This window comes from Tachypleus tridentatus, chromosome 7 (assembly GCF_004210375.1).
Source record: "Tachypleus tridentatus isolate NWPU-2018 chromosome 7, ASM421037v1, whole genome shotgun sequence".
Classification (NCBI taxonomy): Eukaryota; Metazoa; Arthropoda; class Merostomata; order Xiphosura; family Limulidae; genus Tachypleus; species Tachypleus tridentatus.
The window spans coordinates 33,501,568-33,516,433 of NC_134831.1; positions in this window are offsets into that span (position 1 = coordinate 33,501,568).

A 14,866-nucleotide genomic window follows, 5' to 3' on the forward strand; every position below is an offset into this window, starting at 1 on the left:
GTATTGCGACATTTCGCCTATTCACTAAAGTTGTAGAAGATTATCGACGTACTGTGTATGTCTGTAAATATTAATGATTGCTAGTAACGTTGTTTTAGCTGAAATGTCTAGAAACTCTCTTTAAGAGTTTATAAAAGGTAACCAAAGCAACTTGAATAGACAATACATATTGTTAGTCTGCTACAGTTGGTTTACTATAAACCTCGGAAGCCGTAACTGTGATTAACACTAATTAATTGGGGAACTGCAGATATTTGAACAGGAACTTTTACAGATTTCGAACATCACAAACAACTTAACTTCAGCGGATTACCATTGGACATTAGTATTTGTACGAAAACATAAGATAACTTTAGTTGTAAAACCTCGTGTATGATCAATGAAGAGCTAGTTAAAGGAGTTGTATCGATATCAACTCGAAATTAATTCGCTCTTTGTGAACCATCAATGAAATATTCAGTTTCAGACCAGATAGAAGGCTCAATATTGTTTGTAAAACTTCTGTATATAAACCATTATTGGATAACATCTAATATTGTACAGTAATGATAAAAAATGGATAACATTTGTTATATAACATCCAATATTGTACAGTAATGATAAAAAATGGATAACATTTGTTATATAACATCCAATATTGTACAGTAATGATAAAAAATGATAACATTTGTTATATAACATCCAATATTGTACAGTAATGATAAATAATGATAACATTTGTTATATAACATCCAATATTGTACAGTAATGATAAAAGTGGATAACATTTGTTGTATAACATCCAATATTGTACAGTAATGATAAAAATGGATAACATTTGTTATATAACATCCAATATTGTACAGTAATGATAAAAAATGATAACAGTTGTTATATAACATCCAATATTGTACAGTAATGATAAAAATGGATAACATTTGTTGTATAACATCCAATATTGTACAGTAATGATAAAAATGGATAACGTTTGTTATATAACATCCAATATTGTACAGTAATGATAAAAATGAATAACATTTGTTATATAACATCCAATATTGTGCAGTAATGATAAAAAATGATAACATTTGTCATATAACATCCAAGACCACAAAATTCTTATGAACACACTTCTGATTATTGATAGTTGATGGCATTTCAATAATTTGTGTAGACTGACTACTAAGTATCCCGCTGGTACAGCGGTAAGGCTACTTATTTACAAAGCTGAAATTAGGGGTTCGATTCCCCGCGGTGAACTTAGCAGATAACCTAATGTGGCTTTGCTATAAGACAAAGAGACACTTAGTACTAAAAACATTAAGTCGAAAATTATTAACTAAAATCGAGTATTACAATTATGCTTATTATAAGACATTAGTGCTCAGTTTATTACTAGAGGCGAACGGGAACCCACCCCTTTAGGGGTATTGGCAAAACCTAGGAGCACTTCAGTGGTGATATCCCAGTAGCACAGCGGTATGTCTGCGGAATTATAACGCTAGAAACTGGGTTTTGATATCCGGTGATAGGCAGAGCACATATGGCCTAGTGTGTAGCTTTGTACTTAATTACACAAACTACTGTTCATCTAAAAATTTGTCAGAAATATATCAAATTGTTCTATATATTATACTTCCATATTACCATACTATCAGTGTTCCTTAGTCTTGTTTCTCAAATTTAAAGGTTATAAAACCATCTTTCACAGCGAACTTGGGCGATGGAAGCTGTCAGAAGTAAGTGATACACGTAATGTAAGTTGTCATGCTTTTGAATGTAGTTTTTAAGCAACTGAAAACCTTGGTAATAAAAAGTAATAACAATATGAATTTTGCAACACAGTTAACGAGCTAACAATACACTAGTAGTCATATTCTATAATTACAAGGATGTCCTGTGAGTTGCTAAGTGATAACACATCTTGATATCACACACAAGGACGTAATTGCATATGCACACACGCTTCACAGTTAGCCAGTATATGTATCAACCAGATAAAAAATTACAACAAAGAACGTGTACTATGTAGATCCTCCAGATCTAAGTTCTAACTAAAATCTTGTTTTGATAACTTTGAAAGTCTTTGCCCTAGCGAAGATAGCATTACTTCAAGAAAAGAGATAAGATTATAAACAGTAATGCTTAATATGCAAAACAAACTTTAGCCATTAATACAGCCAAAGAAAACACATTCTTTAGATCGAATGAAACCATAACAAAAATATCAGCAGAAAGCTCGGAAATCTTGAGATTTAGCTTTAAGAAAAGCTACAAGAAGGATAGGCCTAACCAGTCACTCTCAACACTAAGTACCAAAACAAGCTATGAGACAAGAGTAAAAAGAATTTGAATAAAATTTGGAAATATGACCTCAAAAAAAGGAAACAAAGTAGAAATGGATGAATTTTGATATGGTGCAATCCCAAAGTAGATGTAGCCATTGTTCTACCCATCGATATTCGTCTTTTATTTTGAACTTTGATCCAATTATAGATTTGAATTGAGTTTTATCAGTTGCCGATCCTTTCTAAATACTCAACGACTTTAAACATTTCAAAAATCAGCAGTTTTAATACTATTCTTTTATACCACCCCTTACCACTCAGATAGCTACAATGCCTCATATAAGCTAAGTATGACTATTGGAGTTTCCTGTTTTGCTTCTGAATATCAAACCCCCTTTATGATGTCATACATTTCATCAGAGTTTCGTAATGTGAATACATACATGCTTCTGTACTTGGTCGAAACAAAGTTTACAGTAGAGCCAGTTAGTTATATATATATTTCACTTAGTTTGAACAATTATCAAGTTACAAAAAACACAAAATAGAAATGGGTGGAACAATGGCTACACCCACTTTGGAATTGCACCGTTCCAAAAACCAACATTGTTATAATATTCCCATTCCTACCTTCTTTACTTACTTTTTTGATGCTCCCATTCCTGCGTCCTAATTCTTTCTATTTAACGTTTGCACTTGTGTTATAATAGTTGCCTTATGAAAATAATGTTTTTTTACTTGTAACCTTCTAGGACATATGTTAAATTTAGACACTGGCGTCGTCGCATGACGAGATTCCCTATGATGAGATTATTATCCCATTGAGATGTGTTTGTAGAAACAACAACTACCAGAGCAGCACATAGAACGTTAGTAACACAATTCACGTAATGAAAGCCATCCACCTTTGTAAAACAGTTAAATATACGAATAAGAACTATAAACACAAGTTAAAGCAGAGTTGAACTCTATATGTAGGCCTATGGTAGTATAGTAACACTGATCACCTGTAGAAAGAAGAACTAGCTTTGTAAAACATATAAACCATGTGTAAAACTATCTACCTATCATACACTTTCCTTAATAACACAATCCATCTATGAAACCTTAGTAACACCATTTGCTTGTAAATAATTTACAATAGCATTTGTCTGCATCAAACACTTTGGTATCAAACTGTAATGTCTCTCCTTCCAATGAAATAATAATAATATAATAATAATAATAATAAATTTATTAAGCAATAAATTAGACACAAAAAATCAAATATCAATATAAAACCATCAACAAAGAGTTAACTCGTCCTGTGATGGTTAAACACATAATAAAGTAAAATCAAAACTTACAAAATCAATATAAAGTTCCCAGAATATTATCATCAGTATTTAAGATCCATTGTTTTAAGTATTTCTTTTGATTAACACGATTAATAGAAGATCTTATACTATAAGGAATAAAATTATGAATACGAGGTGCCAAATAAAGATATTGATGAAGTGTAACTGTTTTACGTGGTGTGGGTACATTAATTGGAAAAAAAGATTGAAGTCGTGTAAAATATGAAGTGACTTTAAAAGGCCTATTAAAAGAAACATGCAATGTAGATAAAGCTAAAAAATATAAATAAAGTTTATCATATGAAAGAGGGGAGTTAAATTTACTGAAATCGGTATCAAGCCTATGAGTAAAAATAAGAGAGAAAACACTTTTTTGCAACTTGTGAATAGGAATTAAAAAGTCTTATATGTGCCACCCCAAATTGAAATACAATATTGTAAGAAAGATTGAAAGAGAGCATAATATACACTTAACAAAATATGATAAGGAGCACATTGACTAAGTTCAAAAATTAGCATAGAACTATATTTTAATTTACTAACTAAAGAATTAATATGAAATTGCCAATTTAATTTTCGATCTAAAATAATTCCTAAATATTTAACAGAGGAAACTTGAGTCAATTTGGGACATTTACAATTAGGGTAAGTATAACAATCACTAGAATGATAAAAAATAGAAGGAAAAGCTGGAATGGCACCATAAAGGTTAAACTGAAGAAGGAAAGATTTAGATATATTTAAGGATAAGTCATTACAGAAAAGCCAATTTTTAATTTTATTAAGATCACTAGAAATAATGGCTTCATTAATTAGATTTGGCTTACTATAAACAACAGCAATATCATCGGCATAGGCTTGATATCTCCAAAAACTGTTGGTAAAGAATATCATTTATATAAATGAGAAATAATAAAGGGCCCAGAACAGAACCTTGTGGTACTCCAACATTAATTGTAAGCCAATCACTATAATTATTATGGACACAAACCGATTGCTTTCTATTGTGAAAGTAAGAAAAAAACCAATCAAAAACAATGCCTCTAAAACCATAATAAGATAATTTATTTAACAATATTTTATGATTAACAGAATCAAAAGCTTTGGCTAAGTCAAGAAAAACAGCAATTGGATGAAGATCAGAATCCAAAGCTTCTGTAATACTTCCCACAAGTTTAGCAACAGCAACCTCCGTTCCAAGCCCAGGCCGAAAGCCAAATTGAGAAGGAGACAAAACTGAATGTCTATCAAGAAATGATAAAATTCTAATCTTCATAGATTTTTCAAATAGTTTAGAGAAATGTATTAATAAGAAAATGGGTCTATAATTCGTAAAATCAAAAATATTACCAGATTTATAAATAGGAATGACCAATGATAACTTTAAAGCATTAGGAAACTTCCCTTGAGTAAAAGATAAATTAATTAAAAAAGTCAAAATTGGTGCAAAAAGATTAGCATTAGCTTTCAAAATCTTAACCGAAACACCATCTACACCATTAGAAGCTGAATTTGATAAGGAGAAAATATTATTCATAGTTTCAGATACAGTAACAGGATATAGGTAACAAGAAGAAGAAGGAGCAGGAGGCATGCCCTGAGAACAAAATTTAGGATTGGAGCAAGTAGATTTAGCAACATTAACAAAAAAATAATTCAAATCAGATAAATCAGTAGTACCAAAATTACAAAATTTCTTATTTTTTTTTTTAACATCAATAATAGAGTTAACAATATTCCAATTCTGTTTAATAGTTTTAGCATTCTTAAACAGGTTATGATAATAAGTCCATTTAGTCTTACGGGTCAAGCTAACAACATAATTCCTTAAACACTTAAATCTAATCTTTAGATAAATATCATCAGGAAATTGATGTACTTTCTTTTTTAACTTATCTCTTTTAATCATTAACAAAACCAATTCACTGGTAATCCATGGCTTAATTTTTCTAAACTTTCGTGACACAGAAACAGTAGTAGTACAACTTTGAATACAATCAGTTAACACTTCAGCAAAATTATCATAAGCAACATTAACATCAGAACAATTCATAACACAGGACCAATCTGAAAAATTCAAACAAGAACTCAATTCATTAAACTTAATCTTTTGAACATTTGAGACATGTTCTAGATCCGATAAAATGTCTATACATAAAACAATTGGAAAGCAACGCCCAGAATTGTCCTATTTTTTGTAGGACTATACTGACACCCCTCTCGCACGACAGTTGTGTAATCCTCTGGTGTTGGAATAATTTGCATATTATACAGACTTCGGGCGAGATCTTTCGATCTCCTCTTACTCATTAATTTTTTTTATCACGTAAATTTTTTTGAGAAATCGGATTGAAAAACAAACTAATATCAAGTTGTTAGTTTACCACAATGATTGTTTGTTTGTTTGTTTCTGAAGTTACTCGAAGGCTATCTGTGCTAGCCGTCCCTAATTTAGCAGTGTAAGACTAGAGGGAAGGTAGCTAGTCATCACCACCCACCGCCAACTCTTGGGCTACTCCTTTACCAAGGAATAGTGGGATTGACCGTAACATTATAACGCCCCCACGGCTGGGAGGACAAGCATGTTTGGCGCGACAGGGATACGAACCCGCGACCATCAGATTACGAGTCGCACGCCTTAACACGCTTGGCCATGCCGGGCTTACCACAATGAACATTTTTTTTTATCATTGTGTATTTCTTGTAGGTTCTAGAACGAACGACAAAATTCAGGTCGCGATTATTCTAGAGAAATCTACAGCTGGTGGTTGTCAACATTTATTGCATAATAAAATGTGACCTTATTTCAGTGAAAATGATTCACTTATGTAAACGTGATATGACGTTTTGTGAAAATAATCTGTACGCGATGGAGAGAAAAATAAGTATCATTCTCAGATTCAGCGTACAGGAATTCCTGTAGAACATGTAAAATTTTCAATAGAGCAAAAATAATCGCAGGCCTTCTTAATTAATTGTGACAGTATGTCATGTATTATACAAACTCTCTAAGTATTTAAGGTTATTAGTGATGATTAACGGACTGTACACGAAAAGTAAATAAACTTGTTGTATTCCACCACCACTATATGAGGCCTACGTTATTTATTTGCCTCACTCTTCCATGCGTGAATTCGTCGAAATTAGTCTGTTGTAACTGGAATAGTGAAGAGATTGGGCTTCTAAGTAACCCTTTCTTAATTCAAATTTAAGTAATAGTAAAGTAGGAGATTTAAGAACAACAACAAAACTCTTAAATGAAATATAAACAACAAATAATCCACATACGTAGGACAAGAGGAGCACTCAGTTGAGTGCATTCCTCCACCACGCAGCATTGATCATATTCGGCCCGAAAAGAAAAAACAAACACACACACACACACACACACACACAACTGACGAAAATCTGTTTGTATGTCCGTTCATAATAACAGACATGGATAATTTTTGACAGGACAACGAGGAATATTCTACTTATGTCTACCAAGTTTCACCAAAATTCGATTATTTTCGACTGAGTTATAGAGCAAAAATGCTGTAAAAATCGGCCCCGTGTTAACACACACATAATATAACCTCAGTCAATAATACATTTTAGCTAGACACAAGCATATTTACCTAAACATGTCTTTAGTTGTAATGACATTGATGAAGATGCAAGTATCAAAGGTTTATACACCACGATATATTGCAAATTATTCTGAGAAGTAAGTTTTAAGATACTGAATGATATTTTTTGAATGACTGGACTGTGCCTAATGGTGCCTTTACTGGTGAAACCATGATCATCAATAAATAAAGTTTTTGTGAAACGTACAATTGTCTTTGTTATTTGTTCTGTTTCTTTTTCAGTTCTTTACATACAGAGTGGTCCATTTTTTTGAGATATTGATTGAGGTGCACTATATTACCTATGAGTTTTATTTTAATGACATTCTGAAACTAACTTTGCACACATTTGCCACACTAAGTGCACATATTTTGAAAACAGAAACGCAGGAATAATTTTTGACACCAGGACGCCTTTTGAAACATGTCTTTCTTTTCATCACTTGACGCCAGGAGACCAACTGAAACCAATTTTTCTTATCATCGTTTGACATTAGAAGACCCGTTTATTAAGATCTGACCTGTACATACGCATTTAATACAGTTATGTTGTTTAAAGAGAAGGCCAGGTGGTTAGAGCCCTCGACTCGTAATCTGAAAGTCGCGGGTTCGAATTTTTATCACATCAAACATGCTTACCTTTCCAGCCAGTCCCACTGTTCGTTGATAAAAGAGTAGCCTTTTCCTCTTGTCTTGTATTGCTGAATTAGGGAAGGCTAACGCAGATAGCCCTCTTGCAGCTTTTGAGCGAAATTTTAAAGCATTTTTAATAATTTTTGAAGATATATTTTAAACACACTTCATGTCCTTCACCTCAACTTCAATTAATTAATTTATTTTTATCGCCAATATTAGATACCTTGATTTTAAAATCAGGTTTGTTTTTTACTATTTAACGGCGGCCGTCATCAATTGATGCTGATATCTACAACATTCTCGTTGTTTAAGGATTAATGAACTAGCAAAACATTTCAAGTGAGGTATATTTTCGCACCATAAACGGAATAGGAAACATATATGAATCTTGCATTTTGTCTTTGTGCATCATATTGATTTATCATCCACTGCCATACTGCTTTCCCCTCGCCTCACCACAGGTAATACCATTAAAATTATCTCACAAAATCCACACCCCCTCTCAATGGCTCAGTTTGTCAACAGGGAGAAAGTACCTTTTTTGATTCTTCTAGAATTTAAATATTGTTCAATACGTAAATATGTTGCATCAATGAAACGGGCCATACACATAAACGCACTGTCTTCTTTAAAGTTCACCAGAGGGCCAGTGACAAATCACCAGATTCGGAGATTCGATCCTCGATTGTCGATAGAGGTACTTGTCTTTTCCGTATATAAAGAGTTTCTATTTTTTGTTTTGCAAGTAATGATAAACTTTCGATGAAAAGGGAAACAGTTTGTTTTTTTGTTTTTGGAATTTTACTCAAAGTTACATGAGGGCCATCTGCGCTAGCCGTCCTTAATTTAGCAGTGTAAGACTAGAGGGAAGACAGCTAGTCATCACCACCCACCGCCAACTCTTGGGCTACTCTTTTACCAATGAATAGTGGGATTGACAATTGCATTATAATGCCCCAACTACTGCAAGGGCGAGCATGTATGCTGTGACGGGGATTCGAACCCACAACCCTCAAGTTACGAGTCGAGCGCCCTAACCGAATGGCCAGGCTAAAGGGAAACGGCCTAGTAAGGAAAGGAAGTAGCTATTTGGGTCAAGAAATATTCTGTCAGCTGCAACCTAGATATAAATATCTCTGTATTCCTCAGTGAATTGTTTATAAAAGTACGCCAACAATTCCATTATAATTTTTTGCAGTTTCTCGGTCCATCTGTGTTACTACTGAATACTTACAGAGCAGAGTATTATGCAACGATTTTCTTGAATTATAAACGTGTCAAATATTTATTTTCTAATCTTATTTTCATTACTACTTATGGCAGTTAGAATTAAATTGCATTATTAACGTTTTTCGATGGCTCATTCGTAACTTTGAGAACTTATAACGCTAGAAATCAAAGTTCAATACTCGCCTTAGGATTTAAAGCATTTAAAAATACATTAACAATAAATTAAATAGCATAATGTCATAAAAGAATGCATATTTTAATACTTTTGGTTAAGTATTCTTGGAATGGAAAAATATATTTGTGGACTTTATTTAAAAAAAAAACAACTTTCTCCCCCAATGACTCAGCGGTACGTCTGCAAACAAGTCGGGTTTTAATACCAGTGGTAAGCAGAACACTCAGAGCTTGTTATATAACTTTGCGCTTAACAACAACCAAACCAAACAAATTACACTCGATTCCAACTCTTGAAACATTTTAATATTTTAGTTCAAATAATAACTAATTGCTACTAGTAAGTCTCATCACCTTCGAAAACAAAAGATTGAAGCTTTAGATTATTTTTAGTGATGACGAGAAATCCATTTGAAGTAAAAATGTATCTCAAGACGGCTGGTATGGGTATTAACACTTTTACCAAAATATAGCAGAGAACAACAAAGGTTAATACCCATACCAGCCTTACTGAGATACATTTAGACTATTTTTATTTCATACATTGTAAAGTTGACTAGATTGATATTTTGCTAACTATTCATTTTTTTTTTAATTCTAAGTAAAACAAAGTTGCCTGTTAACACTTTTTTGATAGGGAAGCGACAAGTGTTTGGATTTCCAATGTTAAAATCAGAAGTTCAATTCCCCTAGGTGGGTACCGCGGATAGCCCGATGTGCCTTTGCTACAAGGAAAAACAAAAACACTCACCTATTGATAAAAGGATTTCGTTTGAATTCAATCTGTAAGTGCTAACCTTTTTTCAAAATATTTTTTTCTATGATATAATCATATAAATAATTCAATTAATTAAAAAGCGTACCTACCACGTGTTCTACGAAGAACTTTATTAAACGAGTGTGTATTGTTGTCTCATCTACTTTTATTCATTTGTTAAGCCTAATTAACAAACATTCATATCTTTTTTTTTTTTTTTTTTTATATAGAATTCATTATTGTACAGCAAAATGTTCTACCCACCAGGGTATAAGTCCTTAGACTACCACTGTGCCACTGGGGAGCGAGGCAAGTTTGTGGAATATTCCAATTTAGATCACATGATCACTTTTATTTTCTTCATCTTGAAGATGGTGAAATTGACTTGTTTCAGTAAACAAAACGAGTGTATTTAGTTTTACTTTAGTTATAACTTAGTCAGTCTTTGTTTTATCGAAGCTACACTTGTGTTCCTTTATCCAAACAAAGCTATACAGAGTTGGTTATCACTAATTAAATTTAAATTAACCCCGATAATATGTTTCTTGTTTTATTAATTTTCAACGGGAAGTCATAATTTGAAATAATATATTACTTAAAAACCACATTGGTCCAAAGCTGGTAAATCTCTGAGCTTAGATTACTGAAATATCGGTTTTATACCCGTGGTGAGACAAGCACAACCTTGCGAAGCCTTGTGCTTTATTATAATAATATTATTTATTGGAAAAATAAAGTCACCACGCCGGCACTGTCTCTTAATTTTAAAATGAAATAAAAATACACCCGTACTCATGAAATAAAGCAAATTAATACATTCACAAGAGTATTACGAATAATAATTTTATGAATGAAAATTAGTATAATATAATTGTTCTGTCGATTATTTCCGTCTTCATGATTTGGTCGTTCTTTCGTGTGAGTATATTAACACTGTGTGTATATCCAGTGGGATGATATTACACAGAAACGTTGTATTTGTATCCAGTGGGATGACATTGTAAGATTCCTTTCCCTAGTTGATAACGTATTGAAATTCAGGTCAATAAATCGGAAACATTTATTTGTCCTTCGCGATATATGATGTACGAGAACTTTTGAAACAATAATAATAATATAGGTTTAAAGTTATAGTACACATACGAATAGTGACATTGGCCCATCACTCTTATAATGCACCCACAGACCCAAAGTGCGGGTAAAGATTTTGTAACAATGGGACACGAGCCATGGACCCTTGAGTTTATAATCTGGCGGTAACCATTACAACTTCGCTTAGTCCTATAGTATATAAACATATTATTCTCGAGTATTTCAAGTGAGACACCTGTAACTAAGGGGTCAGCGTTAGGTTTACTGACTAAAATCGCTAAAATTTGAGGCTTGATTCTATGCGGTGGACAGAGCGTATATAGCTCAACTATTTATCCTTGTATTAAATCAAAACATGAAATGAACTATGTTCACGTTCTTTCTAAGGTTTACCTGCATTTGACTGAAGTCTTAAATAAAGTAGATGATCGAATAGGAAAACGTAACATATATAGCCTTATATGTTAACTGATATTCTATTTTGGACATGGTATAAATGTAAACATATCACGGAGAACTAATCTCTATTTAACGAATGGTAATGGTTTAATACTCGTTTAGTATTATTTGTTCTTCCTTACTTATCTCGCAGTTAGTTCACTAAAATGATAATTGTTTTCCAGGCACTCAGTATTTAAATTTGGTGTAATATTCTGGAGATCATAGTTAAATTATCATATTACACTTAGAGGTAAAATTTTATAACTAAAGGTGTTGCTTTACTTTTCAAATACATCTTTTTTAATTATTATAATATTTATTAATATTAGCTATATCTCTGTCTTGTGTATCACATATGATGCATGGAACATAATGCTAAAGCACCTGGGTATTACATGTGATACACAGTTACGTTTATTTGATATGCAACTGACTCACGTTAACGAAGTAATGGGAACTGGTTCTCTTGAGTTCAATGTATGAGATTAGAAGATAGCTTCATATGACCATCACATGTGACTTCAAAGAGCACGTGAAGGATGATTTTGAGTAATAATCACATATTAACACGTTTGAGTCGTATATAACTTTTGGGATTTGTAATTGCTTAATTAAACTCTATCCCAATGATACTGGAAGGATATGCTTTACTCGTTCCTAGCAGTAGGTAGGTAAGGTAATCAAATAAGCGTATCTATAAAAATTAAATGGCGTAAAATAAGGAAAGGGTGAAGAAATAATAATATCAGAACCAATTATAATTTTTGGTTCTTAAAAATATGACCACGCCCTCTTCCGGTGGGCTTCCTTCCCTAATTCTTTCCCTCTAAATCATAGTTACGAATTTAGATTAGAAATAAAAGCCCAGTCTATAATTTTATTAGCCACTCGTCATCGAGCCAGATCGGCTTCGACAAGTCCCCACCCCCATCAGTGACTCTGAACACAGACAAAGCAAAAAATAAGAGTAGGTAACATCTAGGTCATTTTTGTGATAAATAAAGAACAATTATGTCTCGAAGAAGACATAGTTTGCAGGAACCGAAGGAACTACTTTGATCACGACGTGAATACAGTTTCTTTTATCCGAACTATAGAATGGTTATTGTTTAGCTCAAACCTATACAACGAGCTACATTCACCCTTTCCACCGCGGGAATCGAACACCAAATTTTAGCGTCGTAACTTTATTGACTTACGGCTGACCTACTGGTGGGTTATGAATTGTTGATGTTTCATTTGAAACATTCCACATTGAATATTTTATATAATGAGCTCGAAAGTCTATACACTTTCATAATACTGAGTACGAGAGAACGGCCTGTACAATTGTACATGTGTAACATTACCAAATTTTCATTATGTAAAATGGAAGTTTATTTTTACGTATATTTGATTTCTGAAGCTAACAAGCGATGTAGGATGTTGTCATAGCACCTTATTACAATATAAGGTGAGACTATTATATACAATTTTTACTATAATTTTGACAACCATATGGTTTTGGTTTTGTTAGTTCTTACTGTTTAGCTATTTATTGCGTTTTGTATAAATTACCTTTTCGGGGGCTGAAATATCAACTTCAGGAGATAAGATTATCTTATCATCTTCTGTGGTCTGTTCGTGATAACTTTCGATTTAACTGATTTTAAGCAGTATATATATATGGTTGTATGCAAAGGTAGTAATAGAGGTATGGAATGTTGTTGACTTTGCCACTCGTACGTGCCAATTACATATACTAGACGGTTTGTCCCTTTCTTTACTTAGGCCTTACAGCGAGGACATCTAACTGGTAATTTAATATATGCAAAGCACTATAAGGATTTATTTAATGACATCGTATGCTCGTAGTTAAATTTTAGGGTTAAATTTTAGTTATGATCAATATAAGTATTTTTTTTAATCAGAAGCTATTGGGCCCGGCATGGCCAAGCGTGTTAAGGCGTTCGACTCGTAATATAAGGGTCGCGGGTTCGCATCCCCGTCGCGCCAAATATGCTCGCCCTTTCAGAAGTAGGGGCGTTATAATGTGACGGTCGATCCTACTATTCGTTGGTAAAAGAGTAGCCCAAGAGTTGGCGGTGGGGGGTGATGACTAGCTGCCTTCCATCTAGTCTTACACTGCTAAATTAGGGACGGTTAGTGCAGATAGCCCTCGTGTAGCTTTGTGCAAAATTCAAAACAAACAAACAGAAGCTATTGATTATTTCTACATATACCTTTGAAACAAAAATACATTTTATTATGATAACTCCTTGCTGTAGATTGTTATTTTTTCACCTTTTAATGGTCTTTATTAAAGATAAAAATAGTAATTTGGTATGATGCTGACCTAGTAATTTAATTTTGAAAATGTATTGTTCTGTCTATTCATAAATAATTTAATGTTTGCAGGATTCGTGTTAACTTGAAGATCATTTTTTATTCATTGACTTTAAGCATTTTACTGAGTAAAATAAAAACTAAGAATTAGTATTTTAAAAGTAAATTCGTCAATTTTTCATTACGTAAGACTCGAGGGTTATCTGTGTTAACATTCGGTAAATTTGACGTAAAAGACAAAAGGGGATGCAGCTAGTCAAAACCAGCCACATCTCTAACTCTTGGTATACTCTAATCAAATAGCAGGGTTTCAGTGTCAATCTTATAATGCACCCACAGCTCAAAATGCAGAGCACGATATTTGTTTTGGCAACAATAGGGAACGAACACAATATATTGGATACACAATTTGGCGGTACTCTAGCCACTGGACTGAGCTAGCCCTAAAGGAAACTTTGATACTGGTGAAGGTATTAAGTTATGCATCAAAACTCAGTTTACTGAAGCTAAAGTTGAAAAAAAGTTTTTGAATAACTTTAAAAACCATGATATCTATTTAGTTGACTACCCCTCTTCTCCACCTTTACTAAATATTATGTAAAATGGCGACGTTTTATTCTTATTAAGAGTAACTAACTTTATTTACTTCCCCCTGAGATAAATAAAAATTCAATAGTTTAGATTATACTGACTGGTCACTTAGTTATTTTCTTCTACAAACATTTAGAACATCATCAACTTACAAATGAAAACTAGATTGGCGGCTCGTGAAAAAGAGCAGAAAATCCTGGTAGCTGAAATGCAATATTTGGTATTGAATTCCTACATATATATATAGTCTCTGTACTTCGTAGAGTCCAGTCTGTTATTGTGGTGATAGTTTGTTCTGTGCGATATTAGGTAGGGAAGCTGCACATTTGAACAAGTCGATGTACATCTACTTGCGCTCAAACTTATTAAAAGGTTACCAGAAATGAGAATCGTAGATCCAATTCT